The sequence below is a fragment of the Scyliorhinus torazame genome, chromosome 18 (assembly GCF_047496885.1).
Source record: "Scyliorhinus torazame isolate Kashiwa2021f chromosome 18, sScyTor2.1, whole genome shotgun sequence".
Taxonomy (NCBI): Eukaryota; Metazoa; Chordata; class Chondrichthyes; order Carcharhiniformes; family Scyliorhinidae; genus Scyliorhinus; species Scyliorhinus torazame.
Window position 1 is genome coordinate 131,040,322 of NC_092724.1, and position 12,189 is coordinate 131,052,510.

The window sequence follows — 12,189 nt, forward strand, 5'->3', positions numbered from 1 at the left end:
AACATCAGTCAATCTGCTGTTCACAGATGCATCATGCATTGTTTGCTGGAGCAAACAATTTCATCACTTTGTTCATGGGCAATAGGCAGCAGAATGAGAGACAAGGGTATTTTTCACATGGCTGATTCTCCAAAGTCTGTGGCATCATTGACATCCATTTGGTCCAAAGAGCTCCTGTACACGATCCCTTTGCCTTCATCAACCATGTCGGTCATCAGAATAAGATCACACAAGTGAATGCACATTTTCCAGTCAATTGGAGTGACAGTTTCATTTTGAGACAATACACAGTGCCGAAATGGTCAAGTCACCAAGTGGATATGGCAATGCGGAGGTCATGTTGCTGGACCTATCATCCTTGGGTCTAAATAAATATTCCAGAGAATTTGAGTAAAGTCCCACCGTGATAATTGGAGAATTGGAAAAGCTGGAATTAAAATAATAAAAGTGACCAAGAAGATGTCAGATCCTAATAATGCAACTGTTTCATTGGTTCCCTTTAGGGAAAGTAACCTACCATTCTCACCTGTTCCGACTGATATGTGAGTTGGTTGCCTCTCTCCTTCCCTCTGGACAATCATTCTGATCGAACACGAAGATGATTGCACCTTGTTCTTTTATTATGTGACAACAAATTGTCCTTGGTTTCACTATGTGTGTGCAACAACAAACAAGAAAAGCAATTAAGATTAAATGATGATAATTGTATCGCTATTGCCAATTGAGGGATGTTGTTCCTGAACAACCTTCCTAACGGTATCCATTCATGGACTTTGCAATAAGAAACTGGTTAATGTCTGCAACAATGCCCATGTGTATGAAAGTAGACATTGAAAGCTACAAATAAATAATTCAGCAGATCTGTAAATTGTACACCTTGGTGGGAGATACTCTTCCTGTTTATTATGAAGCTTTCAGACAAAATCTGTTACCACGATGCGGCATGTTCAGAAAATGTGTTTGCGTTGTCGCGTGGAGGCAAACATAAATGACAACGATTTGGACCGAATGAAGCTTAAGTAGAACACATGATGACTATGTAAACTGTAACAAGTCTAAGTAATAACCAAATAATAAACTCGTGACATGAATAGGAGATTCAAGATATACCTGTTGACTAAGCCTTTATTTTTAGGTAAGGAAAAAAGACAAAGTTGCATTTAGTTAGCAACTTGCATGGCCACGAGATGCCCAAAGTGCTTTTGAGTCAATGAGGAACTTTACAATTGTGACCATTATCTTGCTTAGGAAATATGGCGGCCAATTTGCACAAAAGGCAGCTCCCACAAACAGCGATGTGGCAGTGAACAGGACTTGATGGACAAGGTTGATTTTCAACCTGTAAGTCCTTACGCTTCTGCCAGATGGTAAGAGCAGGAGTCTCTCCTGGGCAGCCAGCTTGATGCAGAATGGCACCCTGCTAGTGATCTGTTTTAGGAAACGCTGTCTATAGAGACAGATGTAAGCACCTGCTTTGTCTACCTCAGGCACCACTAGGTGTGGGAAGAGAGAAGGAGAAGAATGCTTGCGCTTAAAGAAATGTCCAAGGAATACAGTAGTGTGGTGATTGTTACTGGATGAGCAATCCATGGCCAAGATCATCCGGTCTCCAGATTGTGAGATCCGATAAACCACGCCCCCCCCCCCCCCCCCCAACCCCATGCCAAAGATGGGCATCAAGACGCCACGGAAGTTCTGACATGCTGACTTTCTGAACTTTCCTTTGCAATTCCTTTGGTTCCCAAGACCAATCTAAAATATCTCTAAATCCAAATAGTTACACAGGAAATGTTACACCGAAAAATCAGTGCCCAACATTTGAGTAACTATTCACCCGACACCCCCTGATTCAACCCCAACCTGATAGGCCCCCAATCATCCAACTCTCCCCTCCCCCACCCCCCGCCCCAACCCACCACCTCTGACCAGACCTGACAGGCTCCATCACCTGACTTGTCTGATGACTCCGACCTATCTACCACCTTACCTAGCTGCCATCCTGTCTACTTACCTTACCCACCCTACCCACTTGCACATCTACACATTCACCCATTCACTCCTCACACTGAAAATCTGTTTAAATGTCCCAAAGCCTTTTGGTGTGATAATGAACACTTCATAGAAAATGGCAGCTGGTGTCCTAAAAAGGGGGTGTGGTTTGTCTTTCCCCCCCAAAGATCCAGCGTTATCATAGTATCCCCACAGTGCAGAAGGAGTCCATTCAGCCTATCGAGCCAGCACCGATCGTCTCTGAAGGAGCCATCTACCTAGGTCCACTCCCCAATCTAACCCTTCTAATCCCATAATCCCATCTACCCTGCACACTAAGGGACAGTTTTAGCATAGTCAGTCCACCGAATGTGCGCATCTTTGAACTGTGGGAGGAAACCGGAGCACCCGGAGGAAGCCCAAGCAGACAGGGGTAGAACGTGTAAACTCCACACAATTACCCAAGAGAAGAATTGAACCCGGGTCTCTGGAGCTGTGAGCCAGCAGTGCGAACCACTGTGTCACCGTGCCGCTGTGAGGAAGCACTTTGATGGGAAACTGCTCCTTGTTTCCGAAGAAACCAGAATGGGAAGATCCAGCCAGGAAAGCAGAGCAGTCGTAGTGCAGAAAAGAAGGAGCAGTGCAGTGATCCAATACTGATTGTCGGACTTGCCACGCCTCCGAAGATTCGAGTGCATGAAGTTAAAAAAATTAAATTCAGTTTTGAGCAATCTGAAAATTAAAAAATAAAGTGGTGAAAATGTGATCATAATGTAGTGTTGATGAAACACAACTGGTTCACCATTGTCTTCTAGTCGCAGAATAAATTGATAGGGTTTTTAAATCATATGGGATCCCTGGCTTTATAGATGTACTCAGACTGGACTTTCAGGAATACTGGCGAACTTGCAGAGGTGGACAGGGAAGAAAGATACTCGTGCCGGTTGGGATGACAACACTCCAGGCAGGCCTCGAGGTCCTCACTGCCAGCCTGGGGGTCAGAGCAACCACATGGTGCCATGTAGAGGGATTTACCCACCTCTCACAATGGTGGCCTAGCTGCAGGAGCTATTTTTCATTTGAAGTTTCAGAAAAGTTGGTGAGAGGGCGTCTCCAGGTTGAAGCACTTGCTCGATTATCACAAAAAACTCTTCATTCTTGAAAAATTATATGGGCAGGATTCCCCCAGTCCTGGGCCGGAGAATCCCCGCGATCGTGCCACGCCGCCCCGACGCTGGCACGCGATTCTCCACAGTGCTGAGAATCGATGGCATTGGCGCCAGCGTGGTTGGCCAGCCCGCCGGTTCTCCAGCCCGGATGGGGCGAGCGGCTGTAGGAAAGGAGCCGAATCCCGCCGACGCCATTCTAACCTGCTCTGGGCCGGAGGGACCTCGGCGTGTAAGGGTCGGGTGGCAACCTGTGGGGGGGGGTCCACTCAGGGGTGGGGTGGGGGGGGGTGGCCTCTGATGTGGCCTGGCCCGCGATCGGGACCCACCAATCGGCGGGCCGGCCTCTGTGGCTGGGGGCCTCTTTTCCTACGCGCCGGCCCCTGTAGCCTTGCGCCATGTTGCGTCGGGGCCGGCGCGTTGAAGGAGGCCACTGCGCATGTGCGCGTTGGTGCCGGCGCAACTGCGCAGGCGCAGGTCCCGCGGCGCACAGTTCCCGCTGGGATCTGCAGCCGGAGCGGCGCGAACCGCTCCAGCGCCATGCTGGCCCGCTGTAGGGGCCAGAATTAGACGTGGGAGCGGCCCGTTCACGCCGTCGTAAAACGCGACGGTGTTTACGATGGCGTGGACGCTCTCCCGTGGGATTGGAGAATCCCACCCTAAATCTTTCTTAACTTTCAACTGACTGGAAATTTGGTGCTTTAAAAAATGAGACCGCAGACCGCTTTAAAATGCAAGGATACCTTCCAAAGTGATGGTGAGAAAGCAAACAAGACCCCCCCCGCTGAAAGGAAGGGCGGAATTCTCCCACCTGGGACTAAGTGGAATCATAGCAGAGTCACTGGGCTGCAGAAGGAGGCCACTCTGAGAGCACCTTACCGAGGCCCACACCCCCACCCTATCCCAATAACCCCACCTAACCTTTTCTGACATTTAGGGGCAGTTTATCATGGCCAATCCACCTGACCTCCACAACCTTGGACTGTGGGAGGAAACTGGAGCACCTGGAAGAAACCCACGCAGATACGGGAAGGAGGTACAAACTCCACACAGACAGTGACCCAAGACCGGAATTGAACCCATGTCCTTGAGCTGTGAGGCAGCAGTGCTAACCACTGTGCCACTGTGCCTCCCATTGAATGCCATGATGGGGCCGAAAATGGGGAGTGTTTCCGCTGCAGAGGCCAACAAGAAACCATGCCATATCTTCAAGCCCCAGCCTCATCCATGGTAGGGTTGACTTTATTGCACGTGTCCCACCGGCATATCTGAAAAGTGTCCAAAAGGTTAGGTGGGGTTATGGGGATTGGGCGGGGTAGTGGGCTTAGGTAGGGTGCTTTTTCCGCGGGTTGGTGCAGACTTAGTAGACCGAATGGCCTCCTTCTGCACTGTAGAGATTCTATGAGATGAAGTCGAAGCATCGGCGGGACCGCACAAACCTCCAAACAACCCAACTACCCAATTCTTTGAGCACTGCCTGCCTCACATGTGGCAGAATCTGCAGATCGCACATTGGACTTATCAGCCATCTCAGGCCCCATCGAACTGGACTGGAAGCAAGTCATTGACAATCCCAAGAGACTGACTTAGAAGATGAAGATAAGAATATTTGCCTTGTCCACCAACCTGATGCTCCTCTGAAGCTCGAAGGCCTCTGATTTACAATGTAGTTTGAAGTGCCCACCTGCTCCCCTTAAGTGGACGGGGGACCTGTCTCCTTGCCAACTAAGGGGTGGCCCAGTGAAAATCCTAAAGTACTTTTTACTTAATACTCAACTAGTTGAACAAAGAAACAATTGTAGAGATAGCTAATTAAATTATACAGTACAATGCTTTGATAACTAATAACTTCTGCTCCCTCTAGTTTTCCTATGTCTGTTTTCTCTGCAATCCTGATACACGCTCTCCTTAGAAAGAGCAAGAAAACTATTTATATAGGTCGTAAAAGTTTAAAAGTTCCTAAAATCCTAGAACGAGTTTAGGACTCAAAAACAGTCCTGACTCTTGTTATCATCCCTCGCCATGAAAACCCAGAGCATAGAATTTAAACCAAGGCCGCTATGCTAAGCTTTTATAACTCGTTGGTTTGACCTCAACTTGAATATTGTGTCCAATTCTGGCCAACACATTTTAGGAACAATAATCTCCTTGGAGAGGAGAGTGACCAGAATATTATCGAGACGAAATAGCTCAGTTACGTGGAGAGACTGGAGAAACTGTGATTGTTCTCCTCAGAGCAAAGAAGGTTAATTGAGGGGTTCAAAATTATGAAGGGTTTTGGCAGGAAGTTTGGGAACCAGAGAATTGAGACAAATTGAAGATAATTGGCAATAGAAAGAGAGGGGAAATGAGAATTCTTTTTGTACAGCGTGTTGTTATGCTTTAAATGCACTGCTTACTTTAAAGGATGGTGGAAGCAGGCTCAATGGGAACTCTCAAAAGAGAATTTGATAAATACTTGAAAAGGAAAAATAGATCGGACTTTGAGAAAGGAGGAGTGGATTGGGACTAATTGGATAGCTCTTTCAAAGCGTGGCATAGGGATGATGGGCTAAATGACCTGTTTCCATACCGGATGATCCGATTAAATATGTTTTCCCAGATGTCAATGAAATTATTGGTGTGCATCGCAAGCAGCAAATGGATGGAAATCACTTCAAGACATTATTTTTCAGTTCGGTCATAGGAAGCTTGTTTTTATTTTTTATCCAAATCTTAAATTATTTCAACCCTAAGTCAACAACTCTTGTTTTGTTGTATTTTGCAGAATCCCGAGTGCTGATACAGGGGCCATCCATGCCATTTTCAGAATAAGACTCCAATAATCTACAGGGTAAGAAACATCTGAAACAGTTTTGCCCATCTGGTGTTATGTATTTATAAACTGGAGAACGTTATTATTAATTGAGGGGTTAATTTCTTTTCCATCTCAAATGTCACAAAATCTGACCAAGGCCAGAGTTCATTACTTTTCTGTTAAATATGACACAAATTGGATTATTAGAAATACCATATGCTTTGTTTAAAAAAAAACTACTAACCTGCCCGCTAAAGTTACACGCTTGTGACCAGATGGCATTTTTTGATAGACTTACTTGCAGCAACATATTTTGTAAGTCTGCATCACTCGGTCAAATTATTTAAAGAGGAAGGGTGGTTCCACCAAATGTTCACATAATCCCAAATGCATTTGAGGAATAGTTGTGTGATTATTGGTGAATCTGACTTCTCGTTTGAAAGAGCCTAGAAGCAGCCATTTTGCGTAGAGTCCCCCCCGATTATGACATCACAAAATCCGATCTTGATGGGAGGGGAGATGCTGCTGACTGTCCATTGTTCCTATTCATTACTCCTGGAGCATAATTTTATCATATGATAGGAGAGCATACTTATATAAAATGTCTAATTTCAGATTGTCCCTCTAAAGGAGTTCTAAAGGATACAGGATGGTAACCAGGCATGGCTGGGAGAAACCAGTAGGTTTACAGCCCCCTGGTTTAAGGTTATGCAACATTTCAGTGGAACACCTTTCCCCTTTTGCTACTTTATCAATCATTATTATCTATCCAGTAAAGCGCTAGTCACAGCATCCATTGTGGCTGTTTTTGAGAGTCTCTGTTTATTTGGTAAAGTAAATGTCATAAGCTGTAATTTTAACCCAATCCACCAGGCAGGTCAAACATTTTTTTACAAACTCTCCCTGGTTAATTCTCCACTGAAGTCAAATTTGGGTGTGCTTTATGATCTAAAACCTGCCCTGTTCCCACTGGCCTGGTTAGGTTAGTATTGGGGCCCTAATGTTAGTTCTACTAATTATGAGTAAATTTTACTTTACGATTAAGTTAATGGTTAAAGTCCCGGTCACAGTATTGCTGGTGTTAATTATGTGAATTTCTGTTAATCTGGATATGGATAATCTGTTCTGAATGGTTTATGTCATTCATTTCCTTCACAATGCCAATTGTATATAAGATTTTGCACATTGTTTGATTACTTATTCTGCTTCACACTTTTTGAATGTACTGTTGTTTTTTTACATTACTGATTACATTCGCTATATAGCTTTTGCACGCCATTAGTAGCTGTCCATTACCTACACAGTTCTTGCATTGTTGATAGCTGTTCATTGACAGTTTCGGATTATATTGCTATTCGAAATGCAGTGTGTACAATGCACCCAGCACACTTTTTAAAACAAACCTCACACACAAATGCTAACCTTCGTCCTTACATAGTCTGGCTTGACAAGTGTAACTTTTGAATGCTTGACACCCAATCAAAAGTCCACAACACCCGAGTTGAGGGCCCGCAGCCTTCCACCTGAAACTGCTTACTTCAGTTGGGTAAGTTTCACTAGTTCTTCATGAAGCCACTAGATGGAACAGAGGACATGGCCTGGGTTCCCCCGCCCCACCCACCCTCTTCCCCCTCAGAACCGCTGCTCCTATTGAAGGATCATAAGCTTTGTTGGCAGTGGTCAAGGAGACAGCATCACCCAGACTGTCCACTCTCCCAGCTGAAAATGAATGCATGGTGTTGAGCAGCTTGCAACAAGAGGGAAAAGGCAGGCAAATCCATAAGAAAACAAACAGTAAAATAAATGTATGTTCCTTGAGCTACGGATAGTCGATCACATCCAGTGACCTTGACTGAATGTGTCTGTCAGAAACTGTTGTGTAGGTCATTGCAGGAAACACACAAGTAATTTCAAGGAATGATTTCACCATATGTTAGCCTAAACCTGATTTACATGCCATATAGAGACACTCATGATCAGATCTAGCTGTACTATTATTCCATACTGAATTTGAGAACAGCTTTATTTGGGCTATATAGAATCGAGCAGATTCAGTAATACCTCGGCACTGTCTGATGCCAGATTGTATTGTCCTGGCTAGTGTTAATAATGAGAATCTTACATTACCAACTGTCATGGCAAAGCAAATATTTTACTGTCTATGTTTCCTCAGAATGGACAATATATTTTGGATTTTTCAAACATTCATTTTTAAGCTATTTATCCTGTTACTCATTTTCACCTTACCACAGAACCCTTTGTTCTCTCAAAGGACTCAGGGTTGTATCTCATTCTTCAATATCACTCCTATTCATAAAGGTGCCAGAGGTTCCAAGCAGTAAAGAATAGGAGCTATTCCTTTGGAAATGAGCTGGCCTGAGTAGATCAATACACAACCCTGAATGAGGGTGTTTGCATTTCAGAGATAGTTTCGTAATTTTTCTGAAGAATCATTTAAAACCCTGCTGGAAAACACATTCAGCATTATTCAGGCAATCATACACTGGTGCTGTTGGTACATTTTTGCTGATTGAAAGCTGAATAATTTACTGCTCACTTAGTTAGTTCCACGTATAGAGAAAAATTAATTTTAATAACAAGAATTTAAAAATGAAATTGGCCATAAACTCTCCAACCACCAGAAATATTTTCTCTTCATCTACCCAATCTGTTTCTCTGTGCTGGGCCAACATTTTATTGCCCCTCCCTGAGGGCACTTAACAGTCAACCACATTGCTGTGGATCTGGAGTCACATATAGGCCAGATCAGGTAAGGATGACAGATTTCCTTCCCTAAAAGACATTAGTGAACCAGATGGGTTTTTACAACAGTGTCACCATTAGACTTTTAATTCCAGATATTGATTTAATTCAAATTTCACTATCTACCATGGTGTGATTCGAATAATAATAATAATCGCTTATTGTCGCAAGTAGGCTTCAATGAAGTTATTGTGAAAAGCCCCGATCAGGATCCCCAGAGCATTACCCTGGGTTTCTGGATTACTAGTCCAGTGACAATACCAGTGTGCCTTCCCCAATCATGATAAAGATATTTTATACAGAACAAAAGACTGGGATCTCACTTGCTCGAACAGGAATTTAGGAACAGGGGTAGGCTATTTAACTCCTCATGCCTTCTTTGTCATTCAATGAGGCTGATCTGTGACCTGACTCCATATACTTGCTTTTGCTCCATAGCCCTAGTTCCTTTAGTTAACCATCAGTGTCAGATATAAAATTCACAGCTGACCTACCATTAATCGGCATTTACAAAGAAAGTTCCAAACTTCTGCCATCCTTTATTTGGAAAAACTTTTCCTCATGACGTTGCTGAAAAGTCTGGTTCTAATTTTTCATCTCTGCCCCTAGTCATAAACTTTCCATCCACCAAAAATAGTTTCTCTTTATCTACCCAATCTGTTCCTCTGATCATCGCTAGCTATAATGACCAGCATTCCATTAGCCTTTTTGATTATTTTCTGTACCTGTTCATGACACTTTCATGACCTGTGTGTCTAGACAGCCAAGTTTTTTTTGGACCTCCACCGTTTCTAGCTTTTGCCATTAGAAAATACACAGTTCTTATTCTTTCTTGGCTGAAAGTGGATGGCCTCGTGATTGCCTGCATCTCAATCCATTTGCCACAGCTTTGTCTATTCACTTAATTGATCAATATTTCTTTGGAACCTTACACTCCCACCTATATTGCTTACAATACCGCTCATCTTTCTGTCACTGGCAAATTTGAATATGTGGCTTTCGATCCCATCACCTCAGTCCTGAGTAATTATGGTGAATAGTCAAAACCCCAACGAGATCCCTGTGGGACACCACACGTCGCATCTTGCCAATTGGAATTCCGGTTCATTATCCCCATTCTCTGCCTTTTGCCACCTCAGTCAATTTCCTAATGAAATGAAAATCGCTTATTGTCACAAGTAGGCTTCAAATGAAGTTACTGTGAAAAGCCCCTAGTCGCCACATTCCGGCACCTGTTCAGAGAGGCTGGTACGGGAATTGAACCGTGCTGCTGGCCTGCCTTGGTCTGCTTTCAAAGCCAGCGATTTAGCCCTGTGCTAAACAGCCCCTTTGCCTGAGGCTGGATTATCCGATCCTCCAGCCGTGCGTTTCTCGGCGGCGTGCCGTTTGCTGGTGGTGGGATTTCCTCTTCCTGCTGCTTATAAATGGGATTTCCCATTGATGCCCCCCACGCCGCCGTGTACTGTCAGCGGGAACAGAGAATCACAATGACCAGAGAATTCCAGGTCAATCCTTTGCCTTCAATTCCATTAGCTTTAGCTAACAGTCCCTTCTCAAGGGTTTTAACAGATGCCTCTGGAGGCCCATGTAAGTAACATCTATATAGGAAAATAGTGGTGTAATGGTAATGTCATTGGATTAGTAATCCAGAGGCCCAGGATAATGCTGTGGGACAATGGGTTCAAATTCCCACTGCAGCAGCTGGTGGAATTTAAATTCAGATTATAAATCTGGAATTGTAAAGCTCGTCAGTGTTAATGATGACCATGGCACTATAATTGATTGTTATAAAAACCCATCTGCTTCACGAATGCCCTTTAGGGAAGGAAACCTACCATTCTTACCTGGTCTGGCCTCCTTGTGACTCTTAGCTATTCTCTGAAAAGGCACTCAGTTAAGGGAAATGAGGGATGGGAAGCAAATGCTGGCCTTATCCCAGCGATATCCCATGAAAGAATTAAAAATATTCCTCTATTCACAACCTTAGTCACCTCTTCAAAAAATTCAATTGGATTCATCAGGCACCTACTCTTCACAAATCCATGCTGCTCTCTCTCAGCAGCTGAACATTTTCATGATAGACCATAGTAACTTCCCAAAAACAGATGTTAGACTGGTCTTTCCTTTTCAAATTTTTCTCAAATAGCGAAGTGACACACGCAATTTTTCAGTCTAAAGACCCATGTCCTTAATTGATAAACTTTTGGAAGGTAATAGTTAGGGCATCTACAATGTTCTGCCCTACTTCCTCAAAACCCCTGGGGTGGAAAGCATTTGCCACTGGGAATTTAGCACTCCTACTTGCCATTATTTTCATCATGACTGTTATTTTACTGACATTAATTTTCCTGAGTCCCGAACACAGGTTCAATCAACATTACTTTCCTTAGGATATCTGATGCAAAGTAATTCTTCAACATGTCCATATTTCCTTATTTTCAGGAAGAATATGACCATTATCAGTGTTTAATGGATCCACTTTCCTCCTGACCTCTTTTTCCAAATATAATTGTAAAATATTGCTATATTGCTATCAAGTTTCTTTTCATGTAGCTCCGATTATCTGTTTTGTCACACTTTGCTGTTCTTAATATCTTTCCTGTTTTCCAAGATCTGTGCTAACGTCTGCATTTTTTGTCTGCTTTTTCCTTTAGTTTTATGTTATCTATTACCTCTTCGGTTGTCCATAGCTGATTTTTTGGCAAGTAGAGCTTACGGATATAAAGTGGTTCTATATTACTTTCAATTCGTTCTTGAACACCTTCCATTGATCTTCTGTCGTTTTACCCGTTAACTGATTTACTGTAGACAGGCTCTGTCTCATCCTATTGAAATCAACCATATCTAAATCTGGAATCTTTGAAACAGTAACTGTTTCACATTTCTCCCTTTAAAACATTATGGTGAATTCATTCATATTATGATCGCTATTAGATCACTGTTCATTCATTGCCAGGCTGCTAACTAAACCTAGCTCATTATTATTAAGCCTAATATGGCATTGACTCTTGAACAGATTTCTGCAGAGAACTAGTCTAGTGGCATTCAAGAAATTGGCTAAATTTCTGATATTTGCTCGTCTGCTTATCCTAATCGATATGAAAGTTGAATCCCTGATTAAAATGCATTTCTAATCTCTGCAATTATACAATCTACCACTTCACAGCTTCTACCAAAGGTCCTCCTATAATCTTGTTTTTTTTCTATTTCTTTGTTCTACCTATGGAGTCTTTACTGCCTGCTTACCTCTCCTTATATCCTTTAATTTCATGTAGTGATTTCATTCTGAATCACTAATGCTATTCCTCCATTTCCATCATTTTCATTATTTTTACCATCGACCCTTCAACCTGGTATATTTTATTTCCAGTCCGGATTATCTTGTAGCCATGCTTCAGTGATGGCTGCCTTAGTTGAATTCCCTATGTCCAATTAGCAGTTAAAGAAATCCTTCACAGGTTTTTGTCAGGATTG

The 12,189-nt window shown here is 43.2% G+C and overlaps 1 protein-coding gene across 5 annotated transcripts in view; it reads left to right on the plus strand.

Annotated features, from left to right (window-relative positions):
• Positions 1–12,189, plus strand: part of rbfox3a (RNA binding fox-1 homolog 3a) — a 1,900,245-nt gene that overhangs the window by 1,114,885 nt on the left and 773,171 nt on the right. For all 5 annotated transcript variants that reach the window (XM_072483360.1, XM_072483363.1, XM_072483361.1 and 2 more), the window contains one exon: positions 5,923–5,988. The gene's annotated coding sequence lies outside the window, so the exon portion shown is untranslated. The remainder of the gene's footprint in view (positions 1–5,922; positions 5,989–12,189) is intronic.